Here is a 16,286-nt window from a genome sequence, read left to right on the forward strand (position 1 = left end):
GAGAAGCGAAAGCTTGGGAAAACAGCTCATAAAAGGACGAGGACGTGATTGGTTTTACAAGTCGGAATGTAAAATTACGGTAATATCACGTGAAATTCTGTTAGTGTGAGGGAGAGATGTAGGGACGCTGTCATGAGGCCAAGAAGAAAAATACAGCCGCACTAGGCTATATATTTCTGGTCAGTTTAATAAATAATCACAACAATTAAGTATCTTGGGGATGATCGAGGGGCAAAAGGAAAATCACAGAGCCGGCCCTGCGGCCATGCCAAAGAGTTTCTCTTTGCTTTACTGAACCTGCTTATGTTAACCTCAAAAATTAATAGTAACAATTATGACGCCATTTTTATCCCTTTGCACACAACATACACAACATGCAGGCCTTTAGTTGAATCCAAAGAAGTGAATAACAAATTAAAAAGCATTTGGAACACAATTGACAATTACATGAACCCTTAAGACCCTCACTGAGTGACACAGCTGAACTCTGTGGGGTTTCCACTCACACAAATGTAATGACGCAGACCACTCTATTCACTGTCAAATCTAACAGCTATGGAAGAGGACCTCCTTTCCACCCTGTTCTGTCCAAGGCCCAATCTTAGCAGAAAATCACACATTGATTAAGTCTGACAGCATTTCATTCTCTTAAGCACTTCTGTAGACTATTCAACTCCAACTGGATTACCGCTGGGTTTTATTACACGCTGGTCAAGATAATGCATCGCCTGAGCCAACCAAGGAAATTCAAGTTGAGATTTTTATTAGGGTTATACAAGCTGGACAAAGTTACATTAGTTATTTGCTTGCTTAAAATCAAGACAGTAAATAACACATAAAAACACTTTTCCCATTTTTGTGTGCTTTTAAATGAAGAGTTCACTCCAAAATAAATATTTTCTGAAAATACTGTTAGACCCTCCAAGATGTAGAGGAGTTTGTTTCTTCATCAGAACAATGTAATGGTTGTAATGGAGAGAGGATTTTGGATTGAAACAGTTTTTCCATCTATCAGATTTACTTATTGTGATAAACTGTTTGGACTCTCATTCTGACGGCACCCATCACTGAGGATCCATTGGTGAGCAAGTGATGTAACGTTCAATTTCTCCAATTATGTTCTGATGAAGAAGCAAACTCATCTACATCCTGGTTGGCCTAAGTGTGAGTAAATATGTGGCATATTTTCATTTTTGGTAGAATTATTCCTTGAAAACATTCTTCATTGAAACAATGTAGTCCTTGAAATCCAGAATTTCTACCTGACAACTGATGCCTCATTATGACAGGGTTTCAGATTAAAATTTACATCGCTAATTGTTTTATGCTGTTTGTATCTGGTGCATGAATGAAAATAACAGTGCTTTGTAGACATAGATAGATAGTATCTCCAGATCACAACCGAAAAGTATCTGTCTGTCCTTCTTACACCTCTCTAACCCTTCGCCTGCTTCCTCTCTTGCTTGTGAAGCTGTGTGTTTATGTTTGATGGTCTATGAGATCATATCCAACTTATCTTGCATTCTCTTGAGCCAGCGCCAATACTAATCCCGTTCGGAGAGCCCGGAGGAATGTAACGGAGCAAAGTGGAATGGGGGTCCACAATCATTGCAGAAATCAGTTCCTGAAAAACTGTCAAATTGCACAGAAATGGGATCCTATTACATTGCATTTTATAGATTGGCCCACAAAAACACACACAGAAACACATACAAACAGAGGATGGTAAATCGATAAGGCTATGGGAATCCATATCTCGAGCATTAAATGGGCACACTGTGGACTGCAATTACTCTTATTCTTATCGGTGGTTTCAGGATTTAATTTCTCTATTCTACAGTGAATGATAAGGCAGAAAATGTATGTATATACAGTATACAGCGGGTAAAATAAGTATTGAACACGTCACCAGTTTTCTCAGTAAATATATTTTGTAAAGGTGCTGTTGACATGAAATTTTCACCAGATGTCGGTAACAACCCAAGTAATCCATACATACAAAGAAAACAAAACAACAAGTTCAGAAATTAAGTTATGTGTGATAAAATGGAATGACACAGGGAAAAGTATTGAACTACTGAAATTTATTTAATACTTTGTACAAAAGCCTTTGTTGGTAATGCCATCTTCAAGACGCCTCCTGTATGGAGAAACTGGTCGCATGCATTGCTCAGGTGTGATTTTGGCCCATTCCTCCAAACAAATAGTCTTCAAATCTCGAAGGTTCTGTGGACCTCATATGAACTCTGATCTTTAGTTCTTATTTTCCATTGGATTCAAGTCAGGTAATTGGCTGGGTCATTCTAGCAGCTTTATTTTCTTTCTCTGAAACCAGTCGAGAGTTTCCTTGGCTGTGTATTTGGGATCATTGTCTTGCTGAAATGTCCACCCTTGTTTCATCTTCATCATCCTGGTACTGTAGGTGTTGGGTTGGGTTTTGGACCTTTTTCAGGTCCCACCCATTTTGGTATTTAGTTTTTAGGTTCAAATGCTTCGTTTTGGTGACATCTCACGTACCAATTTGTGCTGGATTAGCATGTCTGCTGGTATCTTAATGAGCACAATTTTTGATGAAAAATATTTGATGTTGTCAAACTGCTTACCAAGATCATGTACCACCTTCTTCAGTAAATATACACAAATACTTATTAAAGCAATAAGTTACTTAATTACGAGCCGTGAGTGACATTATTAATGCAATAAATGCACAGATCCGTTATATTGACAGACATCCAATATTGTTTGTTTACGATCAGGGGCATTTCTAGGATTTGAAAACATCTGGGGCTGCGGCCAAAATATCAGTGGCTAATGGACGTGGTTGGGGGCTCATATCATGCTCATGTAAGACTTATTGAGGCAGTGGTGGGTGAGCCTGTTTCCCTCTAGGGGGGTCCGGGGCGAGAAAATGTTATACATTTTAAATTTAAATGCATTAATCTGGTGCACTTTGAGAGTTCAAAAATGAGAACTCCAACCCATTTTTAGTGTGCAAATTGAACAAACAAAAAAAGTCAATGACAATCTAAAAAGGGTCTAGAACCGCTCCTGATCAGTGCACCGTGTTCTTCTTTGACCCATGCTACACCCCTCCACTGAGTTTTCTGGACCCACATTCTGGGTCCCTTTCAATGTCTGGGCCCTATGCAGTCTGTCCTTTTCAAAACACAAATATCAACAAATATAAAGTAAGGAATTTTAGGTCCATGTACGGTCAGTGTACGTTGCGTTCATTCGTTTTTTGATTAAATATTGAAAATAGAAACATGAGAACACGGCACCATTTTCATTTTTCGTTTTGTCAAAAAAATGAAAAAACAAGAAATCGCCTTGATTTGCCGTTTTTACATTCAGGGGTTGAAAATGGATAAACAGCTCGAATGTTCGATTTTCACGTGTGGGAGGGAATGAAACGCCCCATTTCACTGATTGGTCAAGCAAAAATGAAGCGGTGCCGTCATCATGTCGTCTTCAGTACTGTGTAACAGAAGACGAGTCCTCTGCTGTTAAAGTGTTTATTGCAACTCCTGCATGTCATCTCTCTCTCATCAAACAACCAGACTAAGAAATGAACGGGGTTTACTTCTGTGTAGGCATAAACTCTATATGGCAATTATTAGGTGCTTATTGCAGAAATATGTATGTAGCTCGGATCTGCAGCTACATTACCCTTTTAGTCTATTTCTTTGGCGCACCGCACATTTTATTTAGCTGTCCAGTTATCAAAATCTGTGTGGCAAGGCTGCGTGACGCACTGGACAACACTGGACGAATGCATTTACTTTATAGTGAAGCGCAGAGCAGTATTGATTTTAGTATATCCAGCAGTCATAACTTTTATTTTAGACAGTACAGTTTCATTAATAATGAGTATAAATTGATTTAATTTTAGACACAAAACAGTCTGTTTTATTTGACTTAAAACACAGGCGTTTCGTTCTTGAATGAATCCGAGTCTTTGAATGAATCGTTTGAGTGAGTGGTTCAATGACCCATTTGCTTTGCTCCTGAAAAAAATCAGCATTTTGAACGAATCGGTTGAATTAATGACTCTATGACTCATTCATCAACACAATGACTTGCCGCCACCTACTGGCGATCTAACCTTCATAATTCAAGTAGCCTATCCAGTTGTTTCATTTTGTCACTCATTTCATATTTCTGTAGGCTACTCAAAATGTTTTTGTTTAAAACAATCTCATTCCATAATGAAATTGTTGTGTTAATGCATTTACTACTGTCTGAGCAGCACTAATTCTGTAAATACATTAACTTAAGATGCAGCTTCTGTGCCACAGTGCAAAGATGGCTTTGCCTGGTACTGATTTAATTGGTAACACCCAGAGGTGGGTAGTAACGAGTTACATTTACTTCGTTACATTTACTTGAGTAAATTTTTTGGGTAACTAATACTTTTAGAGTATATTTAAAAATGGGTACTTTTACTCTTACTCAAGTACATTTTTAGTGAAAAAACGGTACTTTTACTTCGTTACTGTGGGCGACGCTCCTCTCGTTACTTTATCTTAATGCATTAAAAATCCTTCAATTTATTCCAAGCGCGCCTACTTTTTTTTTTTTTTTTTTCTGGGCAATGAGCGATGCCCGTTCGCGAATGATTCATTCTTTTGAGTCAATTCTGTTCAAGGCTTGATCAAACCAGTTGGCAGACCAGTGAATCGGTTCGCGAATCAGTTTGAATGATTCGTTCAGTTCCCTGCCGCACCCCGCACGCGCTGAGTCTGACGCGGTTCTCACTCAGAGTTGTAACATCAAGAGCGTTGAAGACGTGGAAAGGCTATTGCTAGCTATGAAGATCTTTATTAGATGAACACCGCGTGTGCTGTCGTTTCCACAGGTATAGATTCTATTACAGTACACGATACCATGACATTACCAATTTGTTGTACATGTACCTTCTATACAATGTATAATTTATTCATTGTCACAGAGTATGAAATAAACAGCCGCCAAACCCGCGTTAGTTCCAGGAGGAATGCCTTGCCAAGACACAATTAATATTGATATTTTCACAATATTTACGCTTGCAGAAATAAAGGCTACATTTGTTTACATTTTGCAGAACAGACAGAAGAAGTGCATTTGTTTCGTTATGTTCAGATGTTCTGTAGCGGTCATGTGAGGACTTTTACTCTTCTCCGTGTCAGAGGTTATATACATTTATAATACATAATTAAACTTTAAAATATAATTTAATTTAACTCAGTGATGCAAATCAGAATTTGTATCAGCTGTTACTCCAGTTTTCAGAGTCATATGATCCTTCAGAAATCATTCAAATATATTGATTTATAACCAGTGTTGTTGAAAAAAAACAGCATATGCTGATATGGTATGTTTTGAAGCTGGGATGTTGGTTTGTGCTGTCATGTGCTGGTCTTGAGCTGGTGCTCAAACCAGCATCCCATGCTTCAAAACATACCATACCAGCATATACTGTTTTTTCAACAGGGAACAGTTTTGCTGCTTAATATTTTTGGAACCTGTGACATTTTGTTCAGGATTCTTTTATGAATAGAAAGCTAAAAAAAAACAGCACTGATAATAAATCAGGCTGATAAAAATTCTGATTTGCATCACTGAAATAAATTACATTAAAGAAAAACAAACATTAAAAGTATTTTGAACGGCAGTGTGTGTGTGTGTATATAAAAATGTATCTAAATATCTATATATCTAAATAAAATAGACTATATTCAGTATATCCAAAGTAACTAGTAACTACCTACTTGAGTAGTTTTTTATCCGATACTTTTTACTCTTCTCCGTGTCAGAGGTTATATACATTTATAATACATAATTAAACTTTAAAATATAATTTAATTTAACTCAGTGATGCAAATCAGAATTTGTATCAGCTGTTACTCCAGTTTTCAGAGTCATATGATCCTTCAGAAATCATTCAAATATATTGATTTATAACCAGTGTTGTTGAAAAAAAACAGCATATGCTGATATGGTATGTTTTGAAGCTGGGATGTTGGTTTGTGCTGTCATGTGCTGGTCTTGAGCTGGTGCTCAAACCAGCATCCCATGCTTCAAAACATACCATACCAGCATATACTGTTTTTTCAACAGGGAACAGTTTTGCTGCTTAATATTTTTGGAACCTGTGACATTTTGTTCAGGATTCTTTTATGAATAGAAAGCTAAAAAAAAACAGCACTGATAATAAATCAGGCTGATAAAAATTCTGATTTGCATCACTGAAATAAATTACATTAAAGAAAAACAAACATTAAAAGTATTTTGAACGGCAGTGTGTGTGTGTGTATATAAAAATGTATCTAAATATCTATATATCTAAATAAAATAGACTATATTCAGTATATCCAAAGTAACTAGTAACTACCTACTTGAGTAGTTTTTTATCCGATACTTTTTACTCTTCTCCGTGTCAGAGGTTATATACATTTATAATACATAATTAAACTTTAAAATATAATTTAATTTAACTCAGTGATGCAAATCAGAATTTGTATCAGCTGTTACTCCAGTTTTCAGAGTCATATGATCCTTCAGAAATCATTCAAATATATTGATTTATAACCAGTGTTGTTGAAAAAAAACAGCATATGCTGATATGGTATGTTTTGAAGCTGGGATGTTGGTTTGTGCTGTCATGTGCTGGTCTTGAGCTGGTGCTCAAACCAGCATCCCATGCTTCAAAACATACCATACCAGCATATACTGTTTTTTCAACAGGGAACAGTTTTGCTGCTTAATATTTTTGGAACCTGTGACATTTTGTTCAGGATTCTTTTATGAATAGAAAGCTAAAAAAAAACAGCACTGATAATAAATCAGGCTGATAAAAATTCTGATTTGCATCACTGAAATAAATTACATTAAAGAAAAACAAACATTAAAAGTATTTTGAACGGCAGTGTGTGTGTGTATATAAAAATGTATCTAAATATCTATATATCTAAATAAAATAGACTATATTCAGTATATCCAAAGTAACTAGTAACTACCTACTTGAGTAGTTTTTTATCCGATACTTTTTTACTCTTACTCAAGTAACTATTCAGACTATTACTTTTACTTTTACTTGAGTAAATATTTCTTCAAGTACTTTTACTTTTACTTGAGTACAGTTTTCGGGTACTCTACCCACCTCTGGTAACACCTATAATGTCATATTTTTCAAATATTGACTAAATTCAGGAATTTAATATTAAAGGTGACAGACATATTTTATAAAGTTAGAAAAATGCCCTTTTCTATAAAAATAGCATGCATTATATACATGTGTAACATGCCGTCAGATAATGACAGTATCATATAAACTTCTCAATGAAAAAAAAAACTCACGCTAAAATCAATACTGGTCTGCACTTCACTATAATGTAAATGTTCACTATAATGTAAATGTCACACAGCTTTGCCACACAGATTTTGATAACTGGACAGCTAAATAAAATGGGCTGTGAGCCAAAGAAATAGACTAAAAGGGTAACGTGGCGGCAGATCTGAGATACATACATATTTCTGCAATAAGCACCTAATATTTGCCATAGAGAATCTATGCCTACACAGGAGTAAAGCCCTTGTCTAGGCGCTGCCCCAGTATGGTTTGTGTCAAGCCACTTGTTAGTCTGGTTGTTTGATGAGAGGGAGATGAACGCAGGAGTTGCAATAAATGCTTTTATTCTGTTGCACAAAACTGAAGACAACATGATGACGGCACCGCTTCATTTTGCTTGACCAATCAGTGAAATGGGCGTTTCATTCCCTCCCAGATGTGGAAATCGAACATTCGAGCTGTTTATCCATTTTCAACCCCTGAATGTAAAACGGCAAATCAAGGCGATTTCTTGTTTTTCATTTTTTGAAAAAGCAACGAAAATGGTGCCGTTTTCTCATGTTTCTATTTTCAATTTTAAATCAAAAAACGAATGAACGCAACGTACACGGACCGTGTACGTCGTGTTCATTAGTTTTTTTAATTTAAAATTGAAAACAGAAACATGAGAAAACGGCACCATTTTCGTTTTTCATTTTTTCAAAAAAACAAGAAATCGCCTTGATTTTCCGTTTTTACACTCAGGGGTAGAACATGAATAAACAGCTTGAATGTTCGATTTCCACATGTGAGCAGAAATGAAACGCCCCTTTTCACTGATTGGTCAAGCAACGATCAAATGATGCCATCATCATGTCGTCTTCAGTTTTGTGCAACAGAATAAGAGTCCTCTGCTGTTAAAGCGTTTATTGCAACTCCTGAGTTCATCTCCCTCTCATCAAACAACCAGACTAACAAATGGTTTGACACAAACCATACTGGGGCAGCGCCTAGACAGGGCTTACTTCTGTGTAGGCATAGATTTTATATGGCAAATATTAGGTGCTTATCGCAGAAATATGTATGTACCTCGGATCTGCAGCCGCATTACCCTTTTAGTCTATTTCTTTGGTGCACCGCACATTTTATTTAGCTGTCCAGTTATCAAAATCTGTTTGGCAAAACTGTGTGACATTGACATAGTGAAGCACAACTCTTTTGGACGGCAAAAATACAGCGGTTTCCCCGGTGATGGCTGAACACAACGAGGCGCTGTGTTTGTAAATGCTACTTCATCAGGCATTAAATGAAAATGGCATCGAAACTTATCTGAAGTCAGTCAGTTCCCTTGAAAGCGAGCCTGTCAGGAGCGACAATATGGCCAAAAACAAAAAAACAAACAAACAAAATGTTTCATATCAGTCAATATCAATAATTATCATGATAAATTGATCAAATTGATCATGATAAAGTTTAAAGGCAGATTTTTGCTCCTAAATGAAAGTTGTAGAAGCCAGATTTTAATTGTGGTTTTAAACGACTATGCTGAGAACATGACAAACACTTCATGTCTTTGAAGTCTTGACACTTTTCCAGTTATTTTTCCTCAACAAAATAAATATCTTAATTGAAAAATGAATTTCCTAGTTTCTGGATGCTCTAATGCAGGGGTCACCACACTTGGTCCTGGAGCGCCGGTGTCCTGCAGAGTTTAAATACACCCGAACTAGGTAATCATGGTCTAGAAATTTCCTGCCAGGTGGTGTTGAGGCAAGTTGGAAACTAAACTCTGCAGGACACCGGCGCTCTAGGACCGAGTCTGGTGATCCCTGTTCTAATGAGTGATAGGCTATATAGTTTGCAGTGCTGGCTGCAATATTAGTAATATTACTTTTTGTCTCTTAAAAATGCACATTTGACAGTAGCTTGAGGATGCAGGATTACATCTGTTAGGATGCAGATGTAAATTCATGTTCATTATCAAAAGAAACTCATTTTATATGGTGCAATTTAATTATTCTGACTGAGTTATTAAAATGAACCCTTGGTCTTCCATAGCATACATGATAACCAGTAAAAACACAGGCCTATAGCACCTCGATACCATTGTATAAAAATTAACTTGTCTTGGCCTATACATGGTTCTAGGTATTTGTATGAAGAAGAGTGGTCTAATACATTTAGTATAAATGCACAAACTAGCTTAATCACAAAATACTGTAATTATATTTCATTACTCCTTTAATACATGTTATACCAATACAATTCGATATATCTCTCATTTCTGCCGCAATACCATGGTGCAGTTAGTGTTACAGTAAAATAAATCCATGGTAAATTATTCTGACTTTCTCGTTGCGCACAGATTGTGTCCCTCGCTGATTTCAAGCGCTTCATTCTGGATCTCACAGCGCTGTTTAGTGCTCGCTAGTAACGCGTCTGCTCTAGTAATCTTGCACTCCGCTGCTGTTTGAATTTGATCTGAGCGGATAAAAGGTCCGTGTGGCGCTTCAAATGACTAGCACATTTAATCCATAACGCGATTCTTGTCTTTCCTTCCCCAAATGTAAGACTTTTTGAAATTAAAATTAATTTTTTTTCTTATACTAACTAAGGTATTTAATAATTTTTATGGCTTTAAATGTAGTTGTTATTTAAAAGAACACTTGTTTATTTAAAAAAAAAAAAAAAACATACTTAAATTCTGGACCTTTGGCAGTATGGGGTGGGTCGTTCGAACCACACGACCCCCCCCCCCTGGCTGCGGGCATGGCTGGTGTCTTGGCTTTCCATGCACCTTTGCACCTCCCTTTTTTCATGTGTTCAATCATTTTTCCCTGTGTCATTCAATACTTATTGTACTGGCTGTACATATATATAATGTCATGGGTATGTGGTTTTCGCAGACTGAAACAAAAAAGGACTCAGAGAACGAAAAAAACAAACTCACTTTCCCATTTATTAACATCAAGATCGGACAAATAATGAGGGAAAACAGAGGGCTTATAAACAGACAGGAACAAAGTTTAGTTTAGTTTAGTTTATTTATTTATAAAGCACATTTAAAACAACAGGAGTTGCAACCAAAGTGCTGTACATCAAATATAAAACAAAGTAAAAACATACCCAATCAAGACAAACAAAGGGACAAATAAAATTGTACACCCTCAAACAGAATTAAAACATACAGAATAAAAATGGGTTTTCAAAGCAGATTTAAACAAAGAAAGAGAAGGAGTAGATCTAATGTGGAGGGGAAGACTGTTCCAAAGCCTAGGTGCTGCCACAGCAAAAGCCCGGTCGTCTTTCATTTTAAAATGTGAACGAGGAACCGAAAGAAGAAATTGACTAGACGACCGTTGCAAAAAAACAAAAGAGCAAACAAGATAATGCAACTCAGGTGAGGACAATGAATCGATAATCAACTAACGAGAAACGGAACTAAACCAAATAAGGAAAACAGGAACTCAGACTGGCCGACACGTGACAGTACCTCCCCCTCCCGGAAGGCGCGTCCTGCGCCATAACAATACCACCGGGGATGGAGGGTGGGCGCCCTGGAAGCCGGTGCAGGACAGGGATACAGGGGGAGGCATCCAGGGCGGAACAGGAGACTCTGGGAGGCCATGGCGGGTCAGGGGACTCCAGCGGCCATGGCGGGTCAGGGTGTTTGGGATGCCATGGCGTAGCAGGGAGCTTGAGAGGTCCTGGCGGAGCAGGGAGCTTGAGAGGCCATGGCGGATCCAGGGATTCGTGTGGCCTTGGCGGATCCGGGGACTTGGGTGACCATGGCAGAGTAGGGAGCTTGGGAGGCCATGGTGGATCCGGGGACTTGGGTGGCCATGGTGGAGCAGGGAGCTTGGGCGCCCAAGACGGAGCAGGACTCTCAGGGGTATAGCCCCCCCCCCAAAAAAAGAATTCTCTAGGGGGCGCTTTGGCAGCGCGGGCCTGGATGAAACCAGCAGAGATTCTTGGGGGCGCTCTGGCGGCGCAGACTCTTGGGGCGCTCTGGCAGCGCGGACTCTTGGGGGCTATCTGGCAGCGCGGACTCTTGGGGGCGCTCTGGAAGCGCGGACACTTGGGGGCGCCTTCGTGGCGCAGGCACTGGGGGGCGCTCTTGAAGCGCGGACTCTTGGATGCGCTCTGGAAGCGCGGATTCTTGGGGGCGCATTCGTGGCGCAGGCACTGGGGGGGCGCTCTGGAAGCGCGGAGCTAGGGAGGCGCCTCTGTGGCGCAGGCACTTGGGGGCGCTCTTGAAGCGCGGACTCTTGGATGCGCTCTGGCAGCGCGGACTCTTGGGGGCGCCTTCGTGGCGCAGGCACTGGGGGCGCTCTGGAAGCGCGAAGCTGGACGGAACCAGTGGAGACAAAGGAGAGCTAGACGGGACCAGCGGAGGCACTCTTGGCGGAGGCACTCTTGGATGCGCTCTGGCAGCGCGGAGCTAGGGAGGCGCCTTTGTGGCGCAGGCACTTGGGGGCGCTCTTGAAGCGCGGACTCTTGGATGCGCGGATTCTTGGGGGCGCTCTGGAAGCGCGGATTCTTGGGGGCGCATTCGTGGCGCAGGCACTGGGGGGCGCTCTGGAAGCGCGGAGCTAGGGAGGCGCCTCTGTGGCGCAGGCACTTGGGGGCGCTCTTGAAGCGCGGACTATTGGATGCGCTCTGGCAGCGCGGACTCTTGGGGGCGCCGTGGCACAGGCACTGGGGGCGCTCTGGAAGCGCGAAGCTGGACGGAACCAGTGGAGACAAAGGAGAGCTAGACGGGACCAGCGGAGGCACTCTTGGCGGAGGCACTCTTGGATGCGCTCTGGCAGCGCGGAGCTAGGGAGGCGCCTTTGTGGCGCAGGCACTTGGGGGCGCTCTTGAAGCGCGGACTCTTGGATGCGCTCTGGAAGCGCGGATTCTTGGGGGCGCTCTGGAAGCGCGGATTCTTGGGGGCGCATTCGTGGCGCAGGCACTGGGGCGCTCTTGAAGCGCGGAGCTAGGGAGGCGCCTCTGTGGCGCAGGCACTTGGGGGCGCTCTTGAAGCGCGGACTATTGGATGCGCTCTGGCAGCGCGGACTCTTGGGGGCGCCTTCGTGGCACAGGCACTGGGGGCGCTCTGGAAGCGCGAAGCTGGACGGAACCAGTGGAGACACAGGAGAGCTGGACGGGACCAGCGGAGGCACAAGAGAGCTGGACGGGACCAGCGGAGGCACAGGAGGGCTCTTGCAAGGAGCTGGCACTGGCGGGCACTGGCAAGGAGCAGGCACAGGTGGGTACGACATCCCCTCATACTCAAAATTCCTACAGGCACTTCAGCCTCTGTCAGCGAGCTTGCCATACTCCTTGGCGGCGGGCTTGCTATACTCCTTGGTGGCGGGCTTGGGTGGCCGCGAACGGCGGGCACTGGCGAGGTTAGAGAGTGCCGGAGATGACGACTGACGAGGGGGAGCCGCGGCTGACGGGTTGGTTCCGGCTCGGGCCCGGACGCTTCCCAGACACCGAAGAACAGCCTCTCTCCAACACAATCCCGTGGTGTCTGGGAGGTCTACAGGACGGTAGAGATTGGCTCTGAGCCGGAACAGTCTAATTAAGGTGGCGTCATCCCACGCCGTTGCCGCGGCGAGTTGACAGAATTCCCAGGCGAAATCGTAGAATGGAAGATTCCGGAGGGCTAGGGCGGCGAAATATTCCGCAAACTCCATATCTTGGTCGGTCTCGTCTTCTGTCACGGATATGTGGTTTTCGCAGACTGAAACAAAAAAGGACTCGGAGAACGAAACAAACATAAACTCACTTTCCCATTTATTAACATCAAGACCGGACAAATAATGAGGGAAAACAGAGGGCTTATAAACAGACAGGAACAAAAGAGCAAACAAGATAATGCAACTCATTACAATGAATCGATAATCAACTGACGAGAAACAGAACTAAACCAAATAAGTAAAACAGGAACTCAGACGGGCCGACACGTGACATATATACTGTAGCCCAGGGGTACTCAATAGGCCGTATCCGGACCCAGACACGGTTAAATCTGGACCAACGCCAAAATCAACATGCTATTTTAATCATAATCCAAATGAGTTTTCAGTGCAGTGCGCAATTGTGATTCCGCGCTATATATCTTTGAGGCTTCTACTCGGTTTGGCTGCTTCATCTATGTCCAATCACAGCAGCTGTAACAGCATCGCTATAGCAACGTCATTCACTCAGTCACTGAAGGCAGCGATATTTATCCACCGGTCACGTGCTCTGGGCCAGGCAGTCTCATCGTTTGCGAGCACTGCAAATATCGGTAACTTTTTTTGCTGACTAAAAGTGAAAATGGCGTGCTCAAAGCTGCCCGTTGACAAGAAAAGAAAGGTTGATTTAGAAAACTGCGAGTTTAAAAGTGAGTGGACAGAAAAATATGCATTCGTGCTCCCCGCGGGAAGCACAAAACCAATGTGTTTAATCTGCAACGACACGGTAGCAATCATCAAAAGTGGTAATGTGAAACGCCATTATGAAACCAAGCATACACATTTTGAACAAAATTACCCTCAGAACACAGAAAAACAGCTGAAATCATCCTATGAAGCTACAAGCAGTGTAATAGTTAGATCAGCCACACAACAGGAGTGGGCAACGGAAGCCTCACTAAGAGTAGCATGGGTCCTGGGAAAACACAAGAAACCCTTCTCTGATGCTGAAATAGTCAAGAAGTGTATGAGTGAAGTGGTGACTGCTCTGTTTGAATGGAATCAAAAGGATGAAAAAATTAAGAAAATAAGCCAAATACCCTGTTCTGATTCCACTGCTGCAAGACGAACTGAAATACTTGCTGATGATTTGCTTGAACAACTTAGTTCTGCTATAAAAAAAAGCCAAATTCATTTAATTGGCTGTGGATGAATCCACAGACAATGCACAACTCATGGTCTTTGTCAGATTTTTTGATGAAGAAAAGGGAGAATTTCATGAAGATGTTTTGGGTCTCACAAACCTCCATGGACACACAAGGGGGGATGAGATTTATGAAGCAGTGACACAGATGCTTAGAGACAGAGAGATAGACCTGAAGCATGTTGTTTCCATTGCTACTGATGGAGCGCCATGTATGATTGGGAGAGAGAGGGGATTAGTGTCACGCTTGAGAGCTCACCACCCTGACCTCATGGCATACCACTGCATAATTCACCAGATGGTTTTGTGTGCCAGCCTTGGAGAAAGGTACTCGGAAGTCATGACAACAGTCATGAAACTTGTCAACTATCTGAGAGCATCCTCTGCTCTGCAACATCGTTTGTTGCGCTCATTTCTAATAGAGGTGAATGCAACATTTGATGATTTGCTCCTTCACAACCATGTCTGGTGGCTTAGTAAAGGCAAGGTACTGGAGCGGTTTTGGGCACTGCGGAAAGAGCTGGAGACATTTCTGTTGGATCAGAAGAGTGCAAAAGCCAAACTGTTTGTGGATTTCATGAAGAATGAAGAGAAAATGGAAATTGTTGCTTTTCTAACTGACATTACTTCCCATCTCAATGACCTTAATATGAAGCTCCAGGGCAAAAACAGCACAGTGTGTGGCCTCATGTCAGCTGTCCGTGCTTTCCAGAGGAAGCTGGAGGTGTTCAAATGTGACTTACAGCAGGACCTGCTTCACTTCCCAAGACTTTTGGATCAGACTGCAGGAAAACATCACCATCACAATTATGCTGAATTCCTGGACAAGCTGATTAAAAATTTCCAAACTCGCTTTGAAGATTTCACTCTGGGAAAACAAGTCTTGCTGTGTATCGAAAATCCATTTCTTGTGAAAAATATTGCAGAATTCTCAACTGAAGTCTTCCCATGGGCCAGTGCTGCTTCTTCCAGTGCAGTGGCCCTTCAAATTCTCACAATGTTTCCCTCAACATACTGCTGTGAATCTGCCTTTTCAACCATGAACATGGTGAAAAACGCATACCACAGCACACTCACCAATGAACACTTACATCAGTGCCTCCGCCTGGCCCTCACACCTTTTATGCCCAAGTTTAAACAACTGGCGGCACAAAGAAGGTGTCACCTTACACACTAAAAGGCCTACCATGTCGTTTTTTGTGTACAGTTCGAAAGTTCTGGGGGTTGCCTTTTTTTTTTGTTTTGTTGGAGTTCTCTATTTGGAATTTGACCATCACTTTTCCGGACCTCGGACTGAATGGAAATTTGGTAAGTGGACCTTTCAAGTTTATATTTGAGTACCCCTGCTGTAGCCTATATATATATATATATATATATATATATATATATATATATATATATACACAGTCATGGCCAGAAATATCGGCACCCTTGGTAAATATGACCAAAGGCGGCTGTGAAAATTAATCTGCATTGTTAATCCTTTTGATCTTTTATTTAAAAAAAAAAAAATTAACAGCTCTAAATTGTCTCCTATAATGCCTGATGAGCAGTGGCGTGCACAGACCTCCGGAGGGCAGGGGCAAAATGGGGGTATGGGTTTGGTCCCCTCAGCTAGGGTGGGCGATATGGCAAGAATATCACGATTTAAAAAAAAAAATTAACAGCTCTAAATTGTCTCCTATAATGCCTGATGAGCAGTGGCGTGCACAGACCTCCGGAGGGCAGGGGCAAAATGGGGGTATGGGTTTGGTCCCCTCAGCTAGGGTGGGCGATATGGCAAAAATATCACGATTTAAAAAAAAAAAAAAATTTAAATATCACGATTCACAATATTATCACAATTCTTTGTCATGTTGGATTTTCTATTTTGCAAGCTGTTTGAGCAGTACAGCCAGACTAATTTCCCTACTATAAAGACAAAGCCTTTCAAGGTAACAAAATATAAAAAAGTATGGCGGATATTTAGGCCAAAGTGGGTGAAGATAAAAATCGTTGTCATTATTTTATCTTTGTTATTAAAAAATGAGAGCAAAGATACACATTACAAATACACATAATATACAAATAAAATAAACAGTGTTTTATTTTCAGGTAGTCTACAATA

This window comes from Onychostoma macrolepis, chromosome 11 (genome assembly GCF_012432095.1).
Source record: "Onychostoma macrolepis isolate SWU-2019 chromosome 11, ASM1243209v1, whole genome shotgun sequence".
Taxonomy (NCBI): Eukaryota; Metazoa; Chordata; class Actinopteri; order Cypriniformes; family Cyprinidae; genus Onychostoma; species Onychostoma macrolepis.